The 25981-nt window shown below is 45.1% G+C and overlaps 1 pseudogene; it reads left to right on the top strand.

Annotated features, from left to right (window-relative positions):
• LOC121445606 overlaps positions 1–25981 on the top strand; it is a 66847-nt pseudogene that overhangs the window by 39508 nt on the left and 1358 nt on the right.

Below are 25981 nucleotides of genomic sequence, written 5' to 3'. Positions count from 1 at the left end.
AACATATGTTCACCGTAAAGAGCTTGATCCTGTGGGTCAACATAAGTGCCCTCACCAACAATTTTATCTGGGAAGCCTCAAATCCTTTTTCTTTTCCCTGTTATTCTAAAATGTTTTGCCTCTTCTCACTAATAGCATTTCCAGAGTAGTTGAGACCCATCTTTGAGGACTGCTGAAACTAATGGATGCCAATCATGTGGGGTAACCTTCCTGCTTCCTGCTGGAAGCCCATCCCATGTCTTTACCATCTCCCTAACAAAAGGTGAATGCAGTCCATAGGATACTGCTGCTTGTGTGGGGACCTTGGGAGAGAGTTGAAGGGGAGAGAAGAGGTGGGGAGGGGAGAGAAAAATGTAGAGCTCAACAAAAATCAGTAAAATAAAAAAAGACAAAAAAAAGATGTCACCACTTGCTTACTTTCTTTTAGATCACTTCCATTTACATTTTTTTGGAACCTTTGGGACATTTAGAACTCGATGCTTTTTCAGAGGTGAGTACAGGGTAGGAAGCTAAAACCCCGGGTAAGTCATCTCTGACTCTGACATGTACTGGTGATGTTAAATCCTGTCTTTGTTATTATCCTTTTTTTATCCTTGCTCATCAGCTCTGATAATTTCCTCACTCACTTCAAATTTTTTTACTACTGTCCTTTTTAAAACCTGAATCTCCTGGCCTATACATATTTCTAGTGATCTCATTGATGCACCTAGCCTCTGGTCCTCATTCTGCACATGTGATTCCAAAGTATGAAGTTTTTTCCTTAAAGGTAACAACTCATCCTTGGACATTATTAGGATAGCATACAGATTGCCTTCCCAGGGAGATACTCTATCTGCTAACCTATCATAACTTTTTAAACAGATTTTGATTGTCAAATTCAACAGTATTAGTTCTTTCAGATAATTTCTCAGTACCCTTTGACATGGATTGAATTTTGTCTGTCAAATTAATGTTATCCTTTCCAATGGCATTAATTTTTTCAGCTAACTTGATTTTTGATGGTATAAATCCTGTCAGCTAGCTGTTCATTATTAGTCTGCAAAGACTGTATCGTTTCTAAAAGTGCCTCATTCTTGGCTCTGTTATCAAACCATTTTCTTAAGGATACAATATAAAAAAATAAAGCTAAGTCCTAATATCCAATAAATTGATCTATCAGAAAAATCATATATGCCTTGAAGAATACCATCCATACTATAAACAAAAAGGTTATTAAATTCCTGGATGATAATATTGTCTGCCATTGCATAACTTTCAAATTTATTGATTTACTTACCTCTGTTAGATTTCAATAAATTGTTGTTGTTACAGCTGCTGCCACATGGCAGAGAGACACAACCAGCAACTGCGCGAACGGTTCCATACTACTTTGGTTCTTGCCTCATTAAATACTGAGAAATATACTTTGCTTGACAAATTTAGAGCAACTAATCAATTATGTATATGGAGAGAGATTTTTGATGGTCAGAATATCGAGGAGCTTGCAAGCAGGGAAGCTGTGCAAGTCATGTGGCAGGGAAAGTGTTGGGGGTGGGAGTAGTGTAGGCAAGCTGGGGAAATTGCCATGTTGTCACGTGGTAGCAAAAAACTGCTTAGTAGGTGAAATCAAGCCAGGTGAGTGGGAGTGGGAAGCCTTCTGAGCCGTGGACCTTTTGGGCCTATCCCAGTAGGTGTGGAGTTGGGATTTTCATGGGTGTCAGATGAAGATGGATGCTGTAACATGATCCCACACTAGCTCAGAATTGAGTATAACAAAGGGTTATTTATTTAGGGGTAAACTCACAGATCACTGTCCTCTATACAAACAGGGAACAGGATCTGAATCCAGCAGCCAGGAGAGAGAGTGTGCACAAGGTTTATGGCTGCATTTATTGTATAAGAGACCACTCCCAAGTGGGCTGGTATCTTAAAGGCTATTCCTGAAGGTGTTCCCATGGCACTCAGGATATAGCACATACCTGTGCTAGCGGCTCAGTTTTATCCTTTTGCATGAACTGTTACCCTACTCCTAGCTCAGCTCCTAATTTGGGGACAATTGGTCCCTTGCCTAGTGAAGCCTCCTTGGCTCTCACCACCTTTCTTTGCATCCCCAAGGTCTATGGTTAATGTAGGTATTTCATGCATCCTTCCTAAAGGGTTACAATCCAATTTTGGTTCCTCAAAACCTTGGGGCACCACTCAATTGCTATTATCTGAAGGAAAGAGGGACAGAATTGCATGCATGCTAATTCTTTTGATGACAAGGGCAGAGAGGAACAAAGTTTCTTCTTTTTATTGTTGTTATTTAATGGCTAGATAGTGACAGGAAGCACAAGTGCCCCCTCCCTCTTTGGGCAGCCTCTCAAGGTCATTTCCCTAATCTGGGCCAGTCTACAAAGGAGCCATGATAAGGAAAGCACAGTCCTTATTAAACCTTGGGCCTTGGGAGAAATCTGAAGTGTAAACATGAGCACCCAGGCACATGAATTTTCTTGCTCTAATACCTTATGCTTTCTTTTTGTTTTTTTAAATTTTTAAAATTATATTTTTCAAATTTTTTGATATTATAATATAGTGGCATAATTTCTTCCCTTTACTTTCCTTCCTCCAAACCTTCCATGCAACCTCAACCCTTTGCTCTCTCTCAATTCATGGCCTCTTTTTCTTTGTTGTTTCACATAAACTTTGAAGAGGTGGAAAGAGAAATTGCCCATCCTCTAGTGCTTTGAGGGCTTTGAGGTGTCTGAGCTCATCTGGGAAGTATGGTATCTGTTAGCAGAGCAGAAAGAGAGATGGCTGACTAAGTCCCAGCCAGCCTGTGGAAGCAGCCTTTCTGGGAGATGTTGGGGTGGAGCATACCAGCACTGGAGAAGCCACTTTAGGGGAGCAGTTTGAGGTGGTGGAAACAAGTCCTATTCTTGGATCTTTTGGTGCTCATTTTTAGCTCAAATTCCCATAGTGTTCCCATTCTTCCCACTTTCTGCCTCTGAGAATGGAGTGGAATTGAGCGGGGGAGGGATACTAAGACCCTAGCTTATCCTTGCCAGAGTTCACTTTTCAACTTTTGTCAAAGCTGTGTGAGTTTGGCCGGCCTCACTCTAGTGCATCCTGTCCCCCGTAACTTCAAGGCACCACAGCGTCGCTGTGTTTGATGTGTCTTAACTTTAACATAAAGCACGCCAGGGCTGGTTAATGATCATGAACTGTCATGGCAGCCACTCCGCAAAGGTGACATTGATGGATGGACCTGCCGCTTGTAGGGAGGCAGTGGGTACATCAGCAGAAGGTTTATTTAAGTCAAAGCTGATAATGGGGGGCCTTGGGAGTCACTGACAAGCAGAACCTTAATAGGATAGAGGAGGAGAGCCTCTCTCGTGCCTGTTTCAGCAAGGCCCTCTCCAGGAGTGCCTCTCCTGCTCCTCTTGTCTATCTAAGGCACATCAAATCTGTTTGGAAGCAGAAAAGGGCCTGTACTCATAACCAACTGTCATCTTCTTAATTTGGCCTGGTTTGTAAGTTCATATTTGTCTTCCTCAGCCATTTGAAAAAAAAAAAGCATCTTTAAAGCAATTGCTGGGCCTGGAGAATAAACTCAAGTTTTTGAATAGTCCTGATCTCTTTAGAACAGCCTCTGAAACAGACTAGAAGTACAAGTTGGTTACTTAAGAGATGACATCTGAAAAAGTCAAATCAACTTTAAAAACTAAAGTCCTTGTCACTCTGCTCTAGGCTCATTTCATTTAGCGCACTCTCAGAAGTCCCCCCCATGTGCCCTATAACAACCATACATATTTAGCGCACTCTCAGAAGCCCACCCCCATGTGCCCTATAACAACCATGTATATTTCACAATACCTAGACCATAGAACTTCCAGTATTCTCATCACAAGAAAATAGATATTTGAGTTGATGGATATGCTAACTATACAGACTAAACATTGTTGGTGCCGGGGATTGAACCCATGGCCTCACACATACAGGGATGTGCTCTGCCACTGAGCCACCATAGCGTCAGTAAACTCCTGAATCTTATTTCGTTTTGAGAATATGCTCCATCCAGCAAATGTCTTTCTTCCCTGTCACTATACACAACACCGTTGTTATTTGTAAACTTTTGCCTGTGGTGTGTTGGACAACCCACTTTGCAAAGTGACTTACCCTTTAGATAGAAGCTAAGACTTCCTTTCTGCCTCAATTGTAGTTGTGTTGTTTGCATTAAAATGAGCTCTTGAGAAGTGACCGGGCAGACTCCTCTTTTGTATGGAGATGGAGATGTCAAATTCAAATTGACAGGGAGCCTTTAATCTCTGAGGACCCAGGCAGAGAGGTGCTCTATGGGGTCCACTGATAATCCTGTGGGGTGACAGCTAGTGCCTGCTGGAGACGGCTGGTTGGCTCCTCGCTTACTAAATTCAGCACCGTTGGGCCCAGCTCACTGCTGGACAGCATAAACATCAGGTTTTGGTAAATAAACCCTGGCTGTCATGTAGCCGTCCACCATGCACTTAGGGGAGACTGACAGCTCACTCTGAAGGACTTAGGGTCCGGGGCTGGAGCTCTTGGGTACAGAGGCTCCGAGGTTCCAAGATAAACAAACCTGTTGGTGAGAGTGACCAGAGGGTTAGGTCAGCCCAGGGGTCACTTGCAGGTCACCCTGCTGGGAGCACAGTCTCTGCTCTGTGTTTATTCTGGAGAGGAAGGCAGCAGGGCTCATAAAGAGGGTTGGATCCTGGTGTGAAAGCCACAGTGGCCTGCTCACCAGAGCCTTTGCAGTCGGACGGACACCAACTGTGCTCTCAGCTCCAGTCAAGGGTATGGGTGCAGTTCCTGCTCTTTGGAGGAGTATTTCCAATTACTTTGGAGATACAGAGTATGGGATGTATGGACCAAGAGCACGTGTGGGCTGCACAACCTGGGAGGGAACCTCCAAGGCTTAGAGCGGTTTACTAGATGAGCGATGGGGACTTGTACTCAGCACTGGCAACGACAATGAACAGAACGGGAAGTCCTTACCTTTCTTCTTTAACCATTGGTTTCTAGAATTTTCTCTTCATTATGTTCCTTACTAACGAGACTTTTGGAGACTGACACTAATGCCCCCTCTGCCTGGCTTAAGATGACAGAGAGGCAAGTGTGGGTTCTGTGTTATGGCCCTCCTTTGTGACACAGTAAAGACTGTCACCTCTCAGGACGCCTCTCCATCATCTCCCACTTCTTTCTCCTTTGGAAGTCTGGGGCTAGAAGATGGCCTGCCATTAGAGACAGAGCTGTGGAGGGTGGTGACGCTCACCTTTAATCCCAGCACTCGGAAGGCAGAGGCAGGTATCCCTGGGAGTTGGAGGCCAGCCTGGGCTACATGAATGAGAACTCGCCCATCCTTCCCTCCGGGAAAGGAAGAGTCAATGGCATTCGTTGCTGTTCTTTCAAGTTTGTGAATGAAAAGAGACTTTTCACCCAGTATTCAGCAGCTATCTCTGAAAATACAGGGTCCAAAGGGATAGATTACCTTTCTAAAAATATTTTTTAAAAAATTTATTTGTAAATGGGGGGTGGGGTGTATGTGTGATGCCTATGGATGGCCGTGAGCGCCAGAAGGTGGCACTGGCTCTGGAGCTGGAGTTACAAGCTGTCCAACAGGGGCGCTGGGAACCAAACTCAGGCCCTCTGGAAGAGCAGAATGTGATCTTAACTGCTAAACCATCTCTCCTGCCCCATTGTGTAGATTGCTTTTAAAGTAAACTCAGTTTACAAAATAAATGCTACATTAATGATGCATTTAAAAATGTTTGCAAAATCGTATTTAATGAGATGGTGTAGTGACAAATCCCTGTGGTATCAGAGCTCACAGGCTGAGGGGAGAGTTTGGAGTTGGTACAAGACTCTGTCTTAAAGACTATCCATCTAACAACATTAGTAGAGATACGCTTGAAAATATGATTAAAAGAACTGAAGCCATACCAGTGTGCGTAGCCACGATGGAAACAAAGTAGGAGCCCATATGAGAAGGGTGATAGTGACTTTCCGACCATTTAGAAACTAGATATAATGCTGAAGACTGGGACCAGCGAAATGGTTCAGTAAAGTGCTTGCAAAGAGACTTTGATCCCCCAGATCCACGTAAAGGCAGAGGGAGGAGGCTGAAGAGATGGCTTAGCAGCTAAGGCATGGCTACTATCGCAAGGGACCCAAGTTCAGTTCCCAGCACTTACATCAAGTGGCTCACAACTGCCTGTACTTCTAGGGGGGCCTGATACTTCCGTCTTCCTTGGGTACCTGCAATTATGTGTATAAACACACACACACATGCACACACGTTAGAAATAATAAAAATAAATCTTTTTAAAAAGATGGAATGTGGAGTATAAACTCTACAAAGTTATTCTCTGACCGCTACATGTATACTGTAGAACACAATCTCCCATCGCACTGTACACACACACAGACACACAGAGAAACACACAGACACACACAGAGACATGCAGACACACATAGACACACACAAAGACAGACACACAGATACACATAGAGACACACACAGACACTCACACATACAGACACACACAGAGACACAGATACACAGAGACACACAGGCACACATAGACACATGCACAGAGACACACACATAGACACACACAAAGATACACACAAAGACACACAGATACACATAGAGACACACACAGACACATACACTCACACATACAGACACACACAGAGACACATATACACAGAAACACACAGGCACAAATAGACATATGCACAGACACACACACACATACAGACACACAAAGACACACAGACACATAGGCACACACAGACACACACAGACATATGCAAACACACACAGAGACACACAGACACACATATACACAAATAAACACAAAAATTTTTAAAAAGATGAGAAAAGCAGAAAAGTCCAACACAAATTTTGTTATTAAAAACTTTATAAAGTTGAGGGACTAAAACGGTTAAAACCATTTTGAAAACCAAGACTAGAGTGTGAAGACTCCTTTGCCTGTGGTACTGGAAAGGATGTAGGATGGAGGTCCATGGCAGAGGGCATCAGGAATAGTCTCCAATGAACCCAATGATGTTCAAAATATGCACAGAAGCATTCAGTGGAGGAGATATCTTTTATAATGGGTGCTTGAGCAGTTGGGTACCCATAGACGAACAGTCAACAAACACTTGAATTAGACCTCATATCTTACCTAAAAATTAACTCAAATTTTAGCATAAACTCAAAATATAAATATTTTAGGTAAAAACATAATAGAAAAACCTTTGAGACCTTGAGGTAGAGAAGGATTTCATAATTTTGATACCAAAAGCAGCATCTATTGAAGAAAAACTCGCAAGTTTGAAGGCAGACATGATGATGTGTCCATAATCCTAGCATTGAGGAGGAAGCTAAAGAAAGAAAAAGACTTGAGCATGGTGGTGCATGCCGGGCACAGCGGTGCATGCTGGACATGGCAGCCAATGCAAGGCATGGTGGTGGTGCATGCCTGGAGTCCTGGCACTTGGGAGGAGGTAGACTGTTTAGAAATTCAAGACCAGGTTTGGCTGCATAGAGAGTTCAAGGGTGGCCTAGGCAACGTGAATCCTTGTTTTGTTTTGTTTTTTGTTAATGAAGCCAGCATTTTATTTACACCTAATGGTGTAATCTGAGCACTTGGGAGGCAGAGGCAGGCATTCTCCGTAGGTTTGAGGCCAGTGTGGTCAAAGAGTGAGTTCCAGGACAGCCAGAGCTACATAGTGAGATCCAGTCTCTAAATAAAACAAAACAAATAAAAAAATAATAACTGTAATAACTGTATTAAATTAAATAAAAATCTTTTACTTTATGAAAGACTAGTAAAGAAGATATAAAGCAAGCTGTATACTGAGATAACATATTTGTAAACTGTATATAAAAAAGGAGTAGCATCCACAATATATAGAGAATCTTCAAGGGACTGGAGAGATGTCACAGGGCTGGAGAGATGTCACAGGGGCTGGAGAGATGTCACAGGGGCAGGAGAGATGTCACAGGGCTGGAGAGATGTCACAGGGCAGGAGAGATGTCACAGGGGCTGGAGAGATGTCACAGGGGTTGGAGAGATGTCACAGGGGCAGGAGAGATGTCACAGGGCTGGAGAGATGTCACAGGGCAGGAGAGATGTCACAGGGCAGGAGAGATGGCACAGGGCAGGAGAGATGTCACAGGGGCTGGAGAGATGTCACAGGGCAGGAGAGATGGCACAGGGGCTGGAGAGATGGCACAGAGATGTCACAGGGGCTGGAGAGATGGCACAGGGCAGGAGAGATGTCACAGGGCAGGAGAGATGTCACAGGGCTGGAGAGATGTCACAGGGCAGAAGAGATGGCACAGGGGCTGGAGAGATGTCACAGGGGCTGGAGAGATGTCACAGGGGCTGGAGAGATGTCACAGGGGCTGGAGAGATGTCACAGGGCAGAAGAGATGGCACAGGGCAGAAGAGATGTCACAGGGCAGGAGAGATGTCACAGGGGCTGGAGAGATGTCACAGGGCAGGAGAGATGTCACAGGGGCTGGAGAGATGTCACAGGGGCTGGAGAGATGTCACAGGGCAGGAGAGATGGCACAGGGGCTGGAGAGATGGCACAGAGATGTCACGGGGGCTGGAGAGATGGCACAGGGCAGGAGAGATGTCACAGGGCTGGAGAGATGTCACAGGGCTGGAGAGATGTCACAGGGGCTGGAGAGATGTCACAGGGGCTGGAGAGATGTCACAGGGCAGGAGAGATGGCACAGGGGCTGGAGAGATGTCACAGGGCTGGAGAGATGTCACAGGGGCTGGAGAGATGTCACAGGGGCTGGAGAGATGTCACAGGGCAGGAGAGATGGCACAGGGGCTGGAGAGATGGCACAGAGATGTCACAGGGGCTGGAGAGATGGCACAGGGCAGGAGAGATGTCACAGGGCTGGAGAGATGTCACAGGGCTGGAGAGATGTCACAGGGCTGGAGAGATGTCACAGGGGCTGGAGAGATGGCACAGAGATGTCACAGGGGCTGGAGAGATGTCACAGGGCAGAAGAGATGGCACAGGGCAGGAGAGATGTCACAGGGCAGGAGAGATGGCACAGGGCTGGAGAGATGTCACAGGGGCTGGAGAGATGTCACAGGGCAGGAGAGATGGCACAGGGGCTGGAGAGATGGCACAGAGATGTCACGGGGGCTGGAGAGATGGCACAGGGCAGGAGAGATGTCACAGGGCTGGAGAGATGTCACAGGGCTGGAGAGATGTCACAGGGGCTGGAGAGATGTCACAGGGGCTGGAGAGATGTCACAGGGCAGGAGAGATGGCACAGGGACTGGAGAGATGTCACAGGGCTGGAGAGATGTCACAGGGGCTGGAGAGATGTCACAGGGGCTGGAGAGATGTCACAGGGCAGGAGAGATGGCACAGGGGCTGGAGAGATGGCACAGAGATGTCACAGGGGCTGGAGAGATGGCACAGGGCAGGAGAGATGTCACAGGGCTGGAGAGATGTCACAGGGCTGGAGAGATGTCACAGGGCTGGAGAGATGTCACAGGGGCTGGAGAGATGGCACAGAGATGTCACAGGGGCTGGAGAGATGTCACAGGGCAGAAGAGATGGCACAGGGCAGGAGAGATGTCACAGGGCAGGAGAGATGGCACAGGGCTGGAGAGATGTCACAGGGGCTGGAGAGATGTCACAGGGCAGGAGAGATGGCACAGGGGCTGGAGAGATGTCACAGGGCAGAAGAGATGGCACAGGGCAGGAGAGATGTCACAGGGCAGGAGAAATGTCACAGCGGCTGGAGAGATGTCACAGGGCTGGAGAGATGGCACAGGGCAGGAGAGATGTCACAGGGCTGGAGAGATGTCACAGGGCAGGAGAGATGTCACAGGGCAGAAGAGATGGCACAGGGCTGGAGAGATGTCACAGGGCTGGAGAGATGTCACAGGGGCTGGAGAGATGGCACAGGGCTGGAGAGATGGCACAGGGCAGGAGAGATGGCACAGGGCAGGAGAGATGTCACAGGGCTGGAGAGATGGCACAGGGCTGGAGAGATGTCACAGGGCTGGAGAGATGTCACAGGGCTGGAGAGATGTCACAGGGCTGGAGAGATGTCACAGGGCTGGAGAGATGTCACAGGGGCTGGAGAGATGGCACAGGGCAGGAGAGATGTCACAGGGCAGGAGAGATGTCACAGGGCAGAAGAGATGGCACAGGGCTGGAGAGATGTCACAGGGCTGGAGAGATGTCACAGGGGCTGGAGAGATGGCACAGTGATTAAGAGCATTAGCTGTTCTTGCAGAGTACCAGGTTCAGTCCCCAGAACCTCCGGGACAGTTCACAGCCATCTTCATCTTCAGTTCCAAGGAGTCTGACACCCTCATCTGGTCTCTGAGGGCAATAGACATGGATGTGATACACACACATATATGCAGGCAAATATTCATATGTGCATAATAAAAAGAAATAAAACTTTTTTTAAAAAAGATAGGAATGAGGCCTGGTGTGATGGTATAAAATCCCGGGAGACTGAAGCAGGACAATAGTGAATTTGTGGCTAGCCGGGGCTACAAAGAATCTTTTTAAGTCTCTGATCCATAGCTTGTGAGAATGTCTATTTAAGTGTTATAGGATCCGGAGGTAGGGATATAGCTCAGTTAGCAGGATGCTTGCCTAACACACATGAAGCCTTGGCTTAGATCTCCAACACTGCATACAAACAGGTTAGATAGTATATGCTTGAATCTAGCTCTTTGTAAGTGGAGGCAGGAAGTTCAGAAAGTCAGTCATCTTTTGCTACATTTTAAGTTCGAGGCCAGCCTGGGCTACACAAGCAATGTAACAAACAAACAGTAAACAAAAGAAAGGGAAAGAAAAGACAAGAAATAAGAAACACAAAGTGTCCAATACCTAGTATGGGTCTCCTTCTGCCCCACAGATCTCAATGCTGCTAGGGTTGACTTGGAAACCTGAAGCTCGCTCGCTCTCTCTCTCTCTCTCTCTCTCTCTCTCTCTCTCTCTCTCCCACTCACTCAGAAGCCATCTCATCTCTGAACTCCCAGTATCTTTGTCTCTTCTTAAGATGCTTGCCACTTTCTTTCATATGTGTGAGTCCATACTTCACCATGCTCAACCTCTGGATTGTATTGACATTTACCTAAGTAGAAAATCTATAAATATTTGTTGGGTGAGTCATGGTACCCAAACACTCTGTTGTTGGGTTCTCAAAGGTTTGGCAACTGCTCATGCAGAAAGATGTCTGGAGAGATCTGGAGCTGCGGCAGGCTTCTTCATGTCAATAGGAAATTAATGTAGGGAGCATTGATGAGGTGAGCGCGCACTGGGGGTGGGGAAAGTACCTTTGTCACTCACTGATCTGCTCAGCCATCAGATGTCCCAGCTGTATCATCTGGGAAATACTGAACTCCCCGCTGTTCTTCTAAGGAAGGGTGGCAGCCGAGAAATCTTTAAAGACGACTTCTGCTAGGGAATTTGTGAGACCTCGCACAGCACCGACTCCAGCCCCTATGCTGCATTCTTGGCTTTTGAAGAGAAGGCAGCCCCCTTCTTATCTGGGACTGCCTACTCAAACAAGCTCTGTGGTGTGGAGGTGTTGTCCTTTGGAACCTTGGCCTGAGACACTTTACCAAGTGTCTGCAAACATTTAGACACAGAAAACTGCCCACTGCTAACTCATAGCCCCATTGTCTCTGATGGGGCCACTCTTCTCTGGAAGTGACTGGCAGTGTGATGGTGGGGGGAGGTGAGGGGGGAGGGTTGAGGTGGTTGGGGTGGAGGTGATGAGAGCTGCCCACAGAGAACCCCTCAGCTGGGGATCCGGGCTGGGGAATTGTGCTGCTGTTTGTTTAAACAACCTGAGTGTAATTGGGATTGTTTGAGATGCCCAAGATGTTTGGAAAAGTGGGGGAAGGGAAGCTGCTTGCTGTGGCACAGAGTTGGGGCAGCTGCTGGGTAGCTGTCCATGAGAAGGCTGAGAAGGCTAAGAAGGCTGAGAAGGCTGAGAAGGCTGAGAAGGCTGAGAAGGCTGGCCTTTCAAGCTAGGTGGTGGGCACATCCGGATCCAGGTCAATAGGTCTGTGATAGAATCTATAAAATATTAAAGCTAGCTCTTGAAGGATGCACCTGGCTATGAATGTTTAACTTAAAACCTATGGTTCCATCAAGGCACAAGAGTGCACATCTGTAAGCCCAGTTCTCCGTAGGCAATGACTGGAAGACCATGAGTTGAAGGCACCTTGGGCTATGAAGTCTAGGTCAGTCTAGACTACAATTGTTATACTCTACCTTAATCCTCAACTCACATACATAGATACACAGACACAGACACACACACACAGTTGTAGTTATGTTATTCCACAAATAGTATAAACACAAATACTTTTTTGTTTGTTTGCTTGCTTTTCATACCATGTTTTATTTTAGTAAAATCTCAAAAAAAAAAAAATAGCTGCTAGTTGTAAGGCAAGACTGGTGAGATTGCTGAGGAAGAATGCTCCAGGAGGGCTTACATCACACCTGGGGACTACAGAGACCACCAGAAAATACTCACAGAGCTGCAGGAAAAGCAGTGGGTCTGTGTTGCATTGTAGAGATCATACAGTTTAATCTGACCAGGAGGAAAGATGGAGGGTTAAAAAAAAAAGGAAGAATTTGGGAAGAATAGAAGGAATCTTGGCAATGCTGGCTGGGCCTGGCCAACTCCACCTTTTGTGATCAGTCCCCAAGAAAACCAAGGCCACTCCTTAAAGAGGTGTGATTATTTACCAGAGATTTGTATCACTGAGAAAGGATTCAAAAGAATACAAGGTTCCTCCTTGTAGAAAAATATCCTAATTCAGTAGTGACGTGAATGTTATCAGACCTCCAAGAATGAAACATTGAATCCCTCCATAAAAGGGATAAGAAAGAGAAAAGAAACAAGCAACAGAAAGGCAGAATAATGACTAAGCAATGTAAAGAACAAATTGTGTGGTTTTGTTTTGACCATAACATATTGCACAGAGGCCTTCAACCCAGCAAGATAAACAAGTCGTTAAGGAAGAAGAATGTCATATTAGTGAGGGTATAGAATCTTCAGGATTTCCCATTTTGATATTTTCTTTCTTTTTAAAAAATTATTTTTATTGAGCTATATATTTTTCTCCACTCTCCCCACTTCCTCCCCCATCCCTTTCTACCCTCTCCCATGATCCCCACGCTCCCAATTTACTCAAGAGATCTTGTCTTTTCTACTTCCCATGTAGATTAGATCCATGTATGTCTCTCTTAGGGTCCTTTCTGTTGTCTAGGTTCTCTGGAATTGTGGATTGTAGGCTGGTTTTTTTTTTTTTTTTGCTTTATGTCTAAAAGCCACTTATGAGTGAGTACATATTTTATTTGCCTTTCTGAGTCTGGGTTACATAACTTAATATGATGCTTTCTAGATCCATCCATTTGTCTGCAAGTCTTAAGATGTCATTTTTTTCTGCTGTGTAGTACTCCATGTGTAAATGTACCACATCTTCTTTATCCATTTTTTGGTTGAGGGGCATTTAGGTTGTTTCCAGGTTCTGGCTATGACAAATAATGCTGCTATGAACATAGCTGAGCACATGTCCTTGTGGCATGATTGAGCATCCTTTGGATATATACCCAAAAAAAGTATTTCTGGGTCTTGAGAAAGGTTGTTTCCTAACTTTCTGAGAAATGACCATACTGATATTCAAAAGGGCTGTACCAGTTTGCACTCCCACCAGCAATGAAGGAGTGTTCCTTTTCCCCACAACCTCTTCAGCATAAGTTGTCATCAGTATTTTTGATCTCAGCCATTCTTACAGGTATAAGATGGAATCTCAGAGTTGTTTTGATTTGCATTTCTGTGACGGCTAAGGATGTTGAGCATTTCCTTAAGTGTCTTTCAGCCATTATAGCTTTCACTGTTGAGAGTTCTCTGTTTAGGACTGTACCCCATTATTTTTTTATTGGATTTTTTTTGATGACCCATTTCTTGAGTTCTTTGTATATTATGGAAATCAGCCCTCTGTCTGATGTGGGGTTGGTGAAGATCTTTTCCCATTCTGTAGGCTGCTGTTTTTGTTTTGTTGATCATGTTGTTTGATTAACAGAAGCTTCTCAGTTTCAGGAGGTCCCATTTATTAATTGTTGCTCTCAGTATCTATGCTACTGGGATTCTATTTAGGAAGTGGTTTCCTGTGCCAATGTGTTCAAGTGTACCTCTTACTTTCTTTTCTATGAAGTTCAGTGTGGTTGGTTTTGTGTTGAGGTCTTTGATCCATTTGGACTTGAGTTTTATGCATGGTGATGACATGGATCTGTTCTTCTATATGTTGATATCCAGTAATGCCAGCACCATTTGTTGAATACGCTTTCTTTTTTCCATTTGATTTTTTTTGCTTCTTTGTCAAAAATCAGGTATTTGTAGGTGTGTGGATTGACATCTGGGTCTTCGATTTGATTCCATTGGTCCTTCTTTCTGTATTTATATCAATACCAGGCTGTTTTTAGTACTGTAGCTCTATAGTAGAGTTTGAAGCCAGGGATGGTGATGCCTCCAGAAGTCACTTTATTGTACAGGATTGTTTTGGCTATCCTGGGTTTTTTGCTTTTCCATATGAAGTTGAGTGCCGTTCTTTTGAAGTCTGTGAAGAATTTTGCTGGGATTTTGATGAACATTTCATTGAATCTGTAGATTGCTTTTTGGCAAGATTGCCATTTTTACTATGTTAATTCTACCTTACCCAAGAGCATGAGGGATCTTTCCACTTTCTGGTGTCTTCTTTAATTTCTTTCTTCAAAGATTTAAAGTTCTTGTCATACTTGTTTCACTTGTTTGGTTAGAGTTTCCCCCAGATATTTTATGCTATTTATGGCTATTGTGAAGGGTGATATTTTTCCGATTTCTTTCTCAGCCCATTTATCATTTGTGTAAAGGAGGGCTACTGATTTTTTTTTTTTTTTTTTTTTTAGTTAATCTTGCATCCTGCGACATTCCTGAAGGTGTTTATAAGATGTTCCTTGGTAGAATTTTTGGGGTCTCTTTTGTAAACTTATCATCAACAAAGAGTAGAGAGTTTGACTTCTTCTTTTCTGATTTGTATTCTCTTGATCTCCTTTTGTTGTTTTATTTCTCTAGCTAGAACCTCAAGAACTATATTGAATAGATGTGGAGAGAATGAACAACCTTGTCTTGTTTCTGATTTCAGTGGGATCGCTGTGAGTTTCTCTCCATTTAGTTTGATGCTGGCTGTTGGCTTGCTGTATATTGCCTTTACTATGCCTAGGTATGTTCCTTGTATCCCTGCTCACTCCAAGACCTTTATCATGAAGTGATGTTGTATTTTGTTGAATGCTTTTTCAGCATCTAATGAGGTGATCATGTGGTTTTTTTTTTTCAGTTTGTTTATGTGGTGGGTTACATTGACAGATGTTTGTATGTTGAACCATCTGTGCATCTTTGGGATGAAGTCAACTTGATCATGGTGGATGATTTTTCGGAGGTGTTCTTGGATTTGGTTGGCCAGTATTTTATTTAGTATTTTTTGCATCAATGTTCATGAGTGAGATTGGTTTGTAATTATTTTTCTTAGTAATGGCTTTATGTGGTTTGAGTATCAGGGTGATTGTAGTTTCATAAAAAGAATTTTGCACCTGAAATGGCCTTATCCTATAGCCATACTGATGAATATCTTGCATATCACCATAGAAACTTAATCTGGCAATGGATGAAGCTAGAGACAGAGACCCACATTGGAACACTGGACTGAGCTTAAGGTCCAAATGAGGAGCAGAAGGAGGGAGAACATGAGCAAGGAAGTTAGGACCGCGAGGGGCACGCCCACTCCCTGAGATGGTGGGGCTGATCTAATGGGAGCTCACCAAGGCCAGCTGGATGATGGAGCATGTGATCAAACCAGACTCTCTGAACGTGGCTGACAAGGAGGGCTGACCCAGAAGCCAAGGTCAATGGCCCTGGGTTTTGATCCTACTGCATGTAATGACTTTGTGGGAGCCTAGTCTGTTTGGATGCTCACCTTCCTAGTCCTGGATGGAGGGGGGAGGACCTTGGACTTCCCACAGGGCAGGGAACCCCGACTGCTCTTTGGACTGGAGAGGGAGGGAAAGGGGGATGGGGGGAGCGGGAGGGAAATGGGAGGAGGTGGAAATTTTTAATTAAATAATAAAAATTAATTAATTAATTAATCAAAAAAAGAATTTTGCATTGTTCTTTCTGTTTCTATTGTGAGGAACAATTTGAGGAGTGTTGGTATCAGCTCTTCTTTGAAAGTATTGTAGAATTCTGCACTGAAACCATCTGGTCCTGGGCTTTTTCTGGTTGGGAGACTTTTGATGACTTTTTCTATTTCTTGAGCAGTTGTGATTCTATTTAATTTGTTTATCTGGTCTTGATTTAATTTTGGTAAGTGATAGTTATCCAGAAAATTGTCCATTTCTTTTAAGTTTTCCAATTTTGTGGACTATAGGTTTTTAAAATATGACCTGATGATCCTCTGTATTCCTCCATGTCTGTTGTTATGTCCCACTTTTCATTTCTGATTTTGTTAATTTGGATATTCTCTCTCTCTGCCTTTTGGTTAGTTTGGATAAAGGTTTGTCTATTTTGTTGATTTTCTCAAAGAACCAACTCTTTGTCTTATTGATTCTTTGTATTGTTTTCTTTATTTCTATTTTGTTAATTTTAGTTCTCAATTTGATTGTTTCCTGTCATCCAGTCATCCTGGGTGAGTTTGTTTTGTTTTGTTCTAGAATTTTCAGGTGTTCTTGTAACTCACTAGTGTGGCAGAGGTCATTGGCTTGGTTGGGCCTGGTCCCATGAAGGGTGGTGGCTCATGCCTGCTCCCTTGGAGGTCGCTCCTTCATACCTGTTCCTGCAGAGGTTGCTGGCTCTGACATTTCCTTTCTGACAGATAGCCTTGCTATGTACCTCAGGCTAGCCTTAGATGCACTATGTAGCCCAGACTGGTCTTGAACTTATGATTCTGCTGCCTGAGTTCTGGGATTATAGGTATGAACTGCCATTCCTGGCTTTGCTTGTCACCTTGAAGACCACAATTTAAATTAGTAGGCAGGGCCTGGGGAGATGGCCCAGTCAGTAAAGTCCTTGTTGTGTAGGCAGGAGATCAGGAGTTGGACCCCAGCACCCACATGAAAGCCAGATGAGGTAGTACATGTCTGTAATTCTACTCCTAGCACTAGAGAGGCAGAGACATGGGCTCCTGGGGTGGGTTGAAGAGGTAGAGGTGCGGGAACTTGCTAGTCAGTTGGTCTAAGTAAACCAGCAAGCTCCAGGTATAGAGAGAGACTGTGCCTCAAAAAGGTTGAGAAAGACACCCAGTGTCAATCTCTGACCTCCGCTCAAACTTACGCATGTGCCCACCCACACGTGAACACTCCCCCAAGCACACACTAACGCAAAACTAGCAGTCAAGCACCTCATGCTAGAATCAGCAGAGGCACACCTCATGGGATGCATTTGCTCTTTCAATCTTTTGTTTTCAGTTTTTGAAGCAATGTTTTCTCTAGCCCAGGCTTTGAACTCACTATCTCTATGAGGATAACTTTGAATTCCTTATTCTTTTACCTACACTTTCTGCCTGCTAGGACTGCAACAGTGCACCATTACTCCCGTTTATTCTGTGCTGGGTACTGAACTTCTCCTATGCCAGGCAAGCCACATCCCTGACTCTCAGCAATGTGTTGATGAACTCTGTAAGACATTGCTTTTGGAACGGTGAGGGGAGGAGAGGAAAGAAAAGGGGAGGAGAAGGGAGAAGAGAGGAATATTTTCTATGCTTCCTGGCCAGTGTGGTTTTGTGCAAGCTGAGTGTAGTAGCTCTGAGCTGGTGGGTTTCATTTCATCGACACAGTGAACCAGAGGGAATAGTGGTACTGCAGGCAACACAGAGCTGTGACTTTTGTGTCATATGGCATCTCAGGTAATGAGGAGTTCTTACGGTTACAGCCAAAGGACTTTTCAGGATCAGGCCCTTGAGTTCTGGTGGGAGACACTGGAAGGCAGCTGAGCTCCAGGCATTTCTAGAAGAAATATCTCTGCCTAAGAGTGAACGTGGCCAGCTACTGCTGCAGCTCGGGAAGGCAGAGCAGGGTCTTCTCATCCTTTGTATCAGGTGCAGAAGGTGAGTGCTGGGGTCACCAGAGGGGCTTCCGTGCTGCAGAGCTCTGTGGGAAGCACCACCATGCCACTAGGATCATGTGGACTGCGAGGTACTTGCCCATTGGCTGTGCGGGGAGTCTGAACCAACAAGGGGCAAATCCATTGATTTGCCTTTCCTCTCAGGAAAAGTTCATGGTGGACATTTTAATAATAATAAATAATAAAAACAAAATTGGCCCCTGTTTTACTACCATATCCAGGATTGTTCCCATTAGAAGAAAGTCCTTTTTGTGCTCCTGAAGAACTCCTCTTCTGTCCCCTACTCCAAACTCTGTGCTCTGAGCACATAAAAGACTTAAACATCATTGGTTTTCATGATGGCCATTTACAATTAACAAATACATTGGTAATGAGTTTATTTTCCTGCAAGTTTGTTTAGAAGACAATGTGGCTAGTCATAAAAGTTTCTATTTATTTTAGGTTGGGCAGCTCATGAGTTCTGAGAGGGGACACCGCTTGTCAGCAAAGTGAGATTTAGCATGACCTGTGTAAACACACTCTGTGGTTAGAGACCCCCTGGAGACCTATGTCTTCAGCTCTGAAAAATGATCACCTTGTTAATGAACGGAAGTTATTTTGAATAGAATAATCACCTGTAGTTAGGTGTAGTGGCACACCTTTAATCCTAGCACTCTAGAGGCAGAGGCAGATGGATATCTGTGAGTTTGAGGCCAGCCTGGTCTATACACTAAGTTCCAGGATAGCTGAGACTATATAGTGAGACTCTGTTTCAAATACAAGCAAACCAGCAAGCAAACTATAACACAAAATAAACCAATAATTGTTGGTCAGTTTAGCTTAAGCGAGTCTGCCTCTTTTTTGATTAGCAATATGTGAAATCATCTTAATTAAAATGACTCACAGCTATTCAGTGAGAGTTACTGGGTTTATTTGTTTGCTAATGCACCATGGACAGACCCTGGGGCAGGCTGATTTGTCTCATGTTTCCAAGATGATCAAGACAGAAAGAGTTGGTTGGGTGTAATGAGTTTGGACAGCAGAGGGCACGGGGCAGGAGCTACATTAGAATCAAGTATAAATGACTCGTGAATACGAAGCTGCAGGATGGAAACACGTTACTTTGTGTGGTAACAAAAATTTAGCACACGTCAAGTGTGGTGGCTCGCACTTTAACCCCAACACAAGGAAGACAGAAGCAGGTGGATCTCTGTGAATTCGAGACCAGTGAATATTGGGCCAGACAGGACTACATAATGAAACCCTGTCACTAGCAAACAAGCAAACAAACCTATCACAACCACATGCTCCAGAGTTCCATCATGGGTCCTAGCGCCTACCATCATGGGTTCTAGCGCCTACCATCATGGGTTCTAACGTCTACCATCATGGGTTCTAGCATCTACCATCATGGGTTCTAGCACCTACCATCATGGGTTCTAGCACCTACCATCATGGGTTCTAGCGCCTACCATCATGGGTTCCAGTGCCTACCATCATGGGTTCTAGCTCTTTTCTTCTCTCAGTAGCTCCCCTTCAGGGACTTGCTGAGCAGCAGCAGCTGACCCCATGTCCCCTCAGCTAGCTCTTGGATCAGCAGATGAATCACCAAACTATAAATGACTAGGGAGTCACGGCTGAGTGGGGGCCACCCACTCAACATTTCGCTCCTCAGTATCACAAGCACCCCCTCACCAAGTTCTTTAAAAATAGTGTATGTGTCATTGGGTATAGTGGCACACGCCTCTACTCCTAGCACTCAGGAGGCAGAGGGAAACGGATCTCTGTGAGTTCGAGGCCAGCCTGGTCTACAGAATGAGTTCCAGGACAGACAGAGCTACACATAGAAACCCTGTCTCAAAAAATTAATAATAATGAATTGTGTGTGTGCGTATATACACATTAATCTCAATTAGGGCCTGCAGGGGAAAATGCTTTGAGAAGAAGCTCTAGGCATGTTCAGAGAACTGCTGAAAGAATGTAATGTTTGTGGCCTATTCCACTTTGTACCTATGTTTCTCTATGTGTGGCTAGCCTGTGTACTATTCTCTATGTGTAGGTGTGGCTAGCCTGTGTACTATTCTCCACGTGTGGCTAGCCTGTGTGCTGTTCTCTACCTGTGGCTAGCCTGTGTACATTTCTCCGCGTGTGGCTAGCCTGTGTACATTTCTCCGCGTGTGGCTAGCCTGTGTACTGTTCTCTACATGTGGCTAGCCTGTGTACTATTCTCTACATGTGGCTAGCCTGTGTACTATTCTCTACGTGGGGCTAGCCTGTGTACTATTCTCTACATGTGGCTAGTCTGTGTGCTGTTCTCTGCGTGTGGCTAGCCTGTGTGCTGTTCTCTGCGTGTGGCTAGCCTGTGTGCTGTTCTCTGCGTGTGGCTAGCCTGTGTGCTGTTCTCTGCGTGTGGCTAGCCTGTGTGCTGTTCTCTGCGTGTGGCAAGCCTGTGTGCTGTTCTCCGCGTGTGGCTAGCCTGTGTGCTGTTCTCTACGTGTGGCTAGCCTATGTGCTGTTCTCTACGTGTGGCTAGCCTGTGTGCTGTTCTCTACGTGTGGCTAGCCTGTGTACTATTCTCTACTTGTGGCTAGCCTGTGTGCTGTTCTCCACGTGTGGCTAGCCTGTGTGCTGTTCTCCGCGTGTGGCTAGCCTGTGTGCTGTTCTCTACGTGTGGCTAGCCTGTGTGCTGTTCTCTGCGTGTGGCTAGCCTGTGTGCTGTTCTCTGCGTGTGGCTAGCCTGTGTACTGTTCTCTACTTGTGGCTAGCCTGTGTGCTGTTCTCTACGTGTGGCTAGCCTGTGTGCTGTTCTCTACGTGTGGCTAGCCTGTGTACTATTCTCTACTTGTGGCTAGCCTGTGTGCTGTTCTCCACGTGTGGCTAGCCTGTGTGCTGTTCTCCGCGTGTGGCTAGCCTGTGTGCTGTTCTCTACGTGTGGCTAGCCTGTGTGCTGTTCTCTGCGTGTGGCTAGCCTGTGTGCTGTTCTCTGCGTGTGGCTAGCCTGTGTACTGTTCTCTACGTGTGGCTAGCCTGTGTGCTGTTCTCTACGTGTGGCTAGCCTGTGTACTATTCTCTACTTGTGGCTAGCCTGTGTGCTGTTCTCTACGTGTGGCTAGCCTGTGTACTGTTCTCTATGTGTGGCTAGTCTGTGTACTGTTCTCTACGTGTGGCTAGCCTGTGTACTATTCTCTATGTGTGGCTAGTCTGTGTACTGTTCTCTACGTGTGGCTAGCCTGTGTGCTGTTCTCTGCGTGTGGCTAGCCTGTGTACTATTCTCTATGTGTGGCTAGCCTGTGTACTATTCTCTACGTGTGGCTAGCCTGTGTGCTGTTCTCTACATGTGGCTAGCCTGTGTGCTGTTCTCTGCGTGTGGCTAGCCTGTGTGCTGTTCTCTGCGTGTGGCTAGCCTGTGTGCAGTTCTCTACGTGTGGCTAGCCTGTGTACTGTTCTCTGCTTGTCTTGTCACCTTCCTCATGTCATTCTGCTACTCTTTTCGGCATGACTTGCCAAGGAACCATGGGTTCTCAGCCCCCTGTTCTGCAGGTGTCTGTCTAGATTTCTCTGTTCTTGTGTGTAACCAGCTTGATGCATTCCAAGAATACCCTGGGTCACTTTCCCTCCCCCAGGCTGGGTGGTACTTGCTTTCTCTCTGGACCACCATTGTCTCCAAATCTCTCTTCGTTCAAATGCTGGCTTCCTCTCCTAATTTGCCCTTCAGCTCCTAGGATCCTCTCCTTTTGGTTCTATGGTTTCCACTTTCCTCTTACAGGACCTCCCCTCATTAATAATTAATTATCTGTATAGGAGTACAAGGGAGGGTGGGCAGCCTGGTGCGAGAGTGTGTGTTTAGCATGTCCAAAGCCCAAACTCTAGCCCTAGGACCCCAAAGGCCATTCAAATCAGCTGCCACTCAAGCACATGTGTTTTCTGTTTTTGTCTTTCTGTGCTTCCTCTCACCACTTCACACACATCTTCCAACCAGGTCCTAAAGGCTGCAGTAGAAGCTTTCTATGTCCTTGGAGGAGCCAAGACCACACCCCTTTATCATTGACTTGACGTCCTGTCTCTCTATGTGAGGTGGCAATGAATCACCACGAATGAGCCCCCCTTCAAATTGATTATTAAAGGCTTTTCTGTGAGGTCCTCTGGGGGTGGATTGTTGGGTAGAAAAAAAGTATTGGTGTCGATGCTTGAATCACCACAGAGTTGAGCAGGGAGTCCCTGGGTAAACCTAAGGAGAGGTCTCTGGTTATGAGAAGGCCTGCCATACACAAACCTCTTAAATATTCCGATACACATGGACCCGAGTCTAGGTTTATGGTGTGTCAACAACATGCAGGCCCAAACGTACTATTGAAATAAGGTGAAACATGAAATCTCTTTGATATTGAATACATGCATGTGTACCTGTATGTGCATGTGTATGCATGTATACCTGCATGTGTGCACATGTATGCACGTATATCTGTGTGTGCACACATGTATGTGTGTATGTACATATATCTATGTGTGTGTGCTTGTATGCACATATACCTGTGTGTGTGGATATATGCATATTTACCTGTGTACATGCATGCGTATGCACATATACCTGTGTATATGCACATGTGTGCATATGTACCTGTGTACATGCATGTGTGTGCACGTGTATGCAGACATGTTTGAGTCCTTTCACTTCCCTTTTCTTTCCATTTTCTGAATAGAGTTGGAAGGCTATAGAAAGGCTCACAATCCAGGTTGTCACACACTGGCTGTGGGACCCTGGTCTCTATTTCTCTAATATTAAGAGACTTCTGCTAGGCAGTGGTGGTACACGCCTTTAATTCCAGCACTCGGGAGGCAGAAGCAAGTGGATCTCAAGTGGATCTCAGAGTTCAAGGCCAGCCTGGTCTCCTGAGTTAGTTTTGGGATAGCCATGGCTACACAAATAAATTTTGTCTCAAAAAACAAAAGCAACAGCAAAACAAAAACAAAACAAACAAACACAAAAACAACAAAAAAGAAAAGAAAAAAGCTGGGTAGTGGTGGTACACATCTTTGATCCCTGCACTTGGGAGGCAGAGGCAGGCAGATCTTTGTGAGTTTGAGGCCAGTCCAATCTACAAAGGTGGTTCCAGAACAGCCAGGGCTACACAGTGAAACCCTGTCTCAAAAACCAAACAAACAAACAAAACAAGAAAGAAAAGAAAAGAAAAATAGTTTTCCTTGAAAGGTGTTGAAAGACATGCTGAGATAATACGTAGGTGCCCTTGGGACTAAGGATTCTCAGGCCCCACTAGAGCCCTGGGATCCAAATCTACTCAACAAGGTTGACAGGGACTTTGTCAGTAGTTAGGAAATTCTGCCCTCACCACTATTTCCAGTAACCCGGTGAGGGAGCATCATAGGTGAACAATGGGTTTAGAAGGCACAGGCTTGGCATGGCAGCACACAACTGTAGTTCCGGCACTTGGAGCATTGAAATAGGAGGGTCTCGAGTTTGAGGACAGCTGGACTACCTAGGAGGAGTGTGCCTCAGATAAGGGGAGGGGCATATTAGACAATGGGTATTGTTCTGTATAAAGAAGGGAATCATGTTGTTTTCAGGGAAACATGAAGATGAATAAACCAGAAAGATAGACAAAAGTCTCAGATTTGCTCCCAATTGTGGAATTTAGATTTACAAAGAAGACATGAAAAGAGGGGCTGGAGAGATGGCTCAGTGGTTAAGAGAACTGACTGCCTTTTCAGAGGACCCAGGTTTGATTCAGTGAACCCACATGGTGCTTCACAGCTGTCTGAGACTCCAGTTCCGGGTTCCACTGCTCTCTTCTGACCTGGTGCACCAGGTATGCAAGCGATGCACACAGATACAGGCAGGCAAAACACCAGTGTGCATAAAACACTAAATAAACAAGAATTGAAAATGTAAAGAGTCCCTGGCCTCCAGGTAATGGGTGTATTCTTATCAAGGGGGAGTGGTGGAAGAGACACACATTTGTAGAATTCTTTTTGTTTCTCTATTCTGAGGTGAGAAGCGGCTCGCTGTAGTCCTGTCTGATCCAGAGCTCATCACAATCCGTTGGCCTCAGTGTCCTGAGTGCTGGGATTACAGGAGTGAGCCACAATGCCCAACATTTTTGTAGAGTTCTTCTGCTCTCTTTGGAAATTTTAAAGGTGCTCAGCACTATGCCTGGCTAACTTTTATTCTTATTTTCAGCAGTGCGTGTGTGTGTGTGTGTCTGCGTGTGCGTGTGTGTGATCATATCCCCAGGAACTGGAGCTGCAGGTGGCTTTGAACCACTTGACAAGGGTTCTGGAAATCAAATGTACGTCCTCTGGAACAGCAGTATGTGTGCTTAGCTGCGGAGCCATTTCTCCAGCCCTCATTTATAGAATTCTCCTGAGGATTTTTGGAATGAGTTTGAGTTTTGGGTGGTGTTGCTGGTTGAATGATCTGGTTGTTTAGAGCAAGGCCATTAGGAATGGATGTTGGAACAGAGAAGCTGAGGTCATGGATTCTGTCGGCAGAAGGGAGATGGTATGAAGACAGAGAGCAAGTAAGAAAGTCTCATGTGTGGAGTTTTCTGAAGGTGTTAGAGACATGAAAGGGAAGGACACATTGAGAAATTAGCCTGCATATTCAGAACTGGCAGAGCAATGCCTTTCATAAAAGTCACTATAGACCCAGCTATTGTATTTTCAGTTTTCACTTCCACCCATTGGGGCTGAGGACCAAAACCAGGACCAGGCACTCACTAGGCAAATGCTCTATTACTGAGCTAAACCCCCATCTCCATCCATTGTATTGAACTCAATATCTCTTCAGACATACAGTAGATGGTAAGAACACAGATGAGGATCCATGTCTGTTGTGAATGATTGCTCTCAGTGTTGAAGGGACTCCTTGTTACACTGTTGCCAGTGCTAACACCACTGTTGCTAAAGATGAGGAGCGCAGGCTTGGTGAAGTAAGGTAGCTGGTGGACTGCTTGTCTAGAACACAGAAGGCCTTGTTTTTGATCCCCAGCACATTTGGGAAGTGGAGGATCAGATGTTGAAGGTTATCTTTGTCTACCTAGTATGTTTGAGGCAGCTTAGGCTGCATGGGACTCTGTCTAAAAAGAAAGAAAGAAAAAAAAAGACAATAAACTTGAGATTCAAGGAATTGAATAGATTTCCTGGATAACCATGGTAACAAGAGAACAATAACAAACAATAGCCATAGTAATGTTATCGCTATGGTAACACTAGTCATGGCTAACACTTTGTTTGCTTGCTGGGGTCATCTTTGTGATTTTCATGCTTACGTGATGTTCACAGCTCAAGTCGTCTATGGAAGAAGAAACTGAGGCCTAAGAAGATAAAGCCATTGGTCAGAGGTCTAGGCTTGTAATTGGAGCTGGAATTTGACTCCAGACTGATTAGTTCCATGAGTTTTTCTTAACCTTTGCATGAGCATCCATGCTTAAAAAAAAAACACAAAAAAACAAAAAAAAAAACAAAAAGAGCAAAGTGGTCTTTGCACTGCCGGCCACACACTTCCTATTTATTTGTTGCTTTCTGGCCTGATTCTCTTAAGACTTTTCAGGAAAATGCATCACTACAGGAGAAAGTACCATGTGAAAACCCAGGAAAGCAGAGGATGGTCATGCAGGTCCCCGTGTGCCGGGCCAGTGATATCCGGTATGGAAGTAGCCATCCTGCAAGGTAACATGCCTGTGGCTGTAACCTTAACACTCCCACTGGACACAAGCAAGACTCCAAGGCTGAATCACATGTGAGTCGGCAAACCAGCCAGAGACAGAAAGCCCACGCTTACTCAGAAAAGACCTGGGTTTGTGGCTTGTA

The sequence above is a fragment of the Microtus oregoni genome, unplaced genomic scaffold (assembly GCF_018167655.1).
Source record: "Microtus oregoni isolate MIOR12 unplaced genomic scaffold, Mior012 000227F_ref0000016, whole genome shotgun sequence".
In the NCBI taxonomy this organism is placed as follows: Eukaryota; Metazoa; Chordata; class Mammalia; order Rodentia; family Cricetidae; genus Microtus; species Microtus oregoni.
This window is presented reverse-complemented; position numbering and strand designations above follow the sequence as displayed.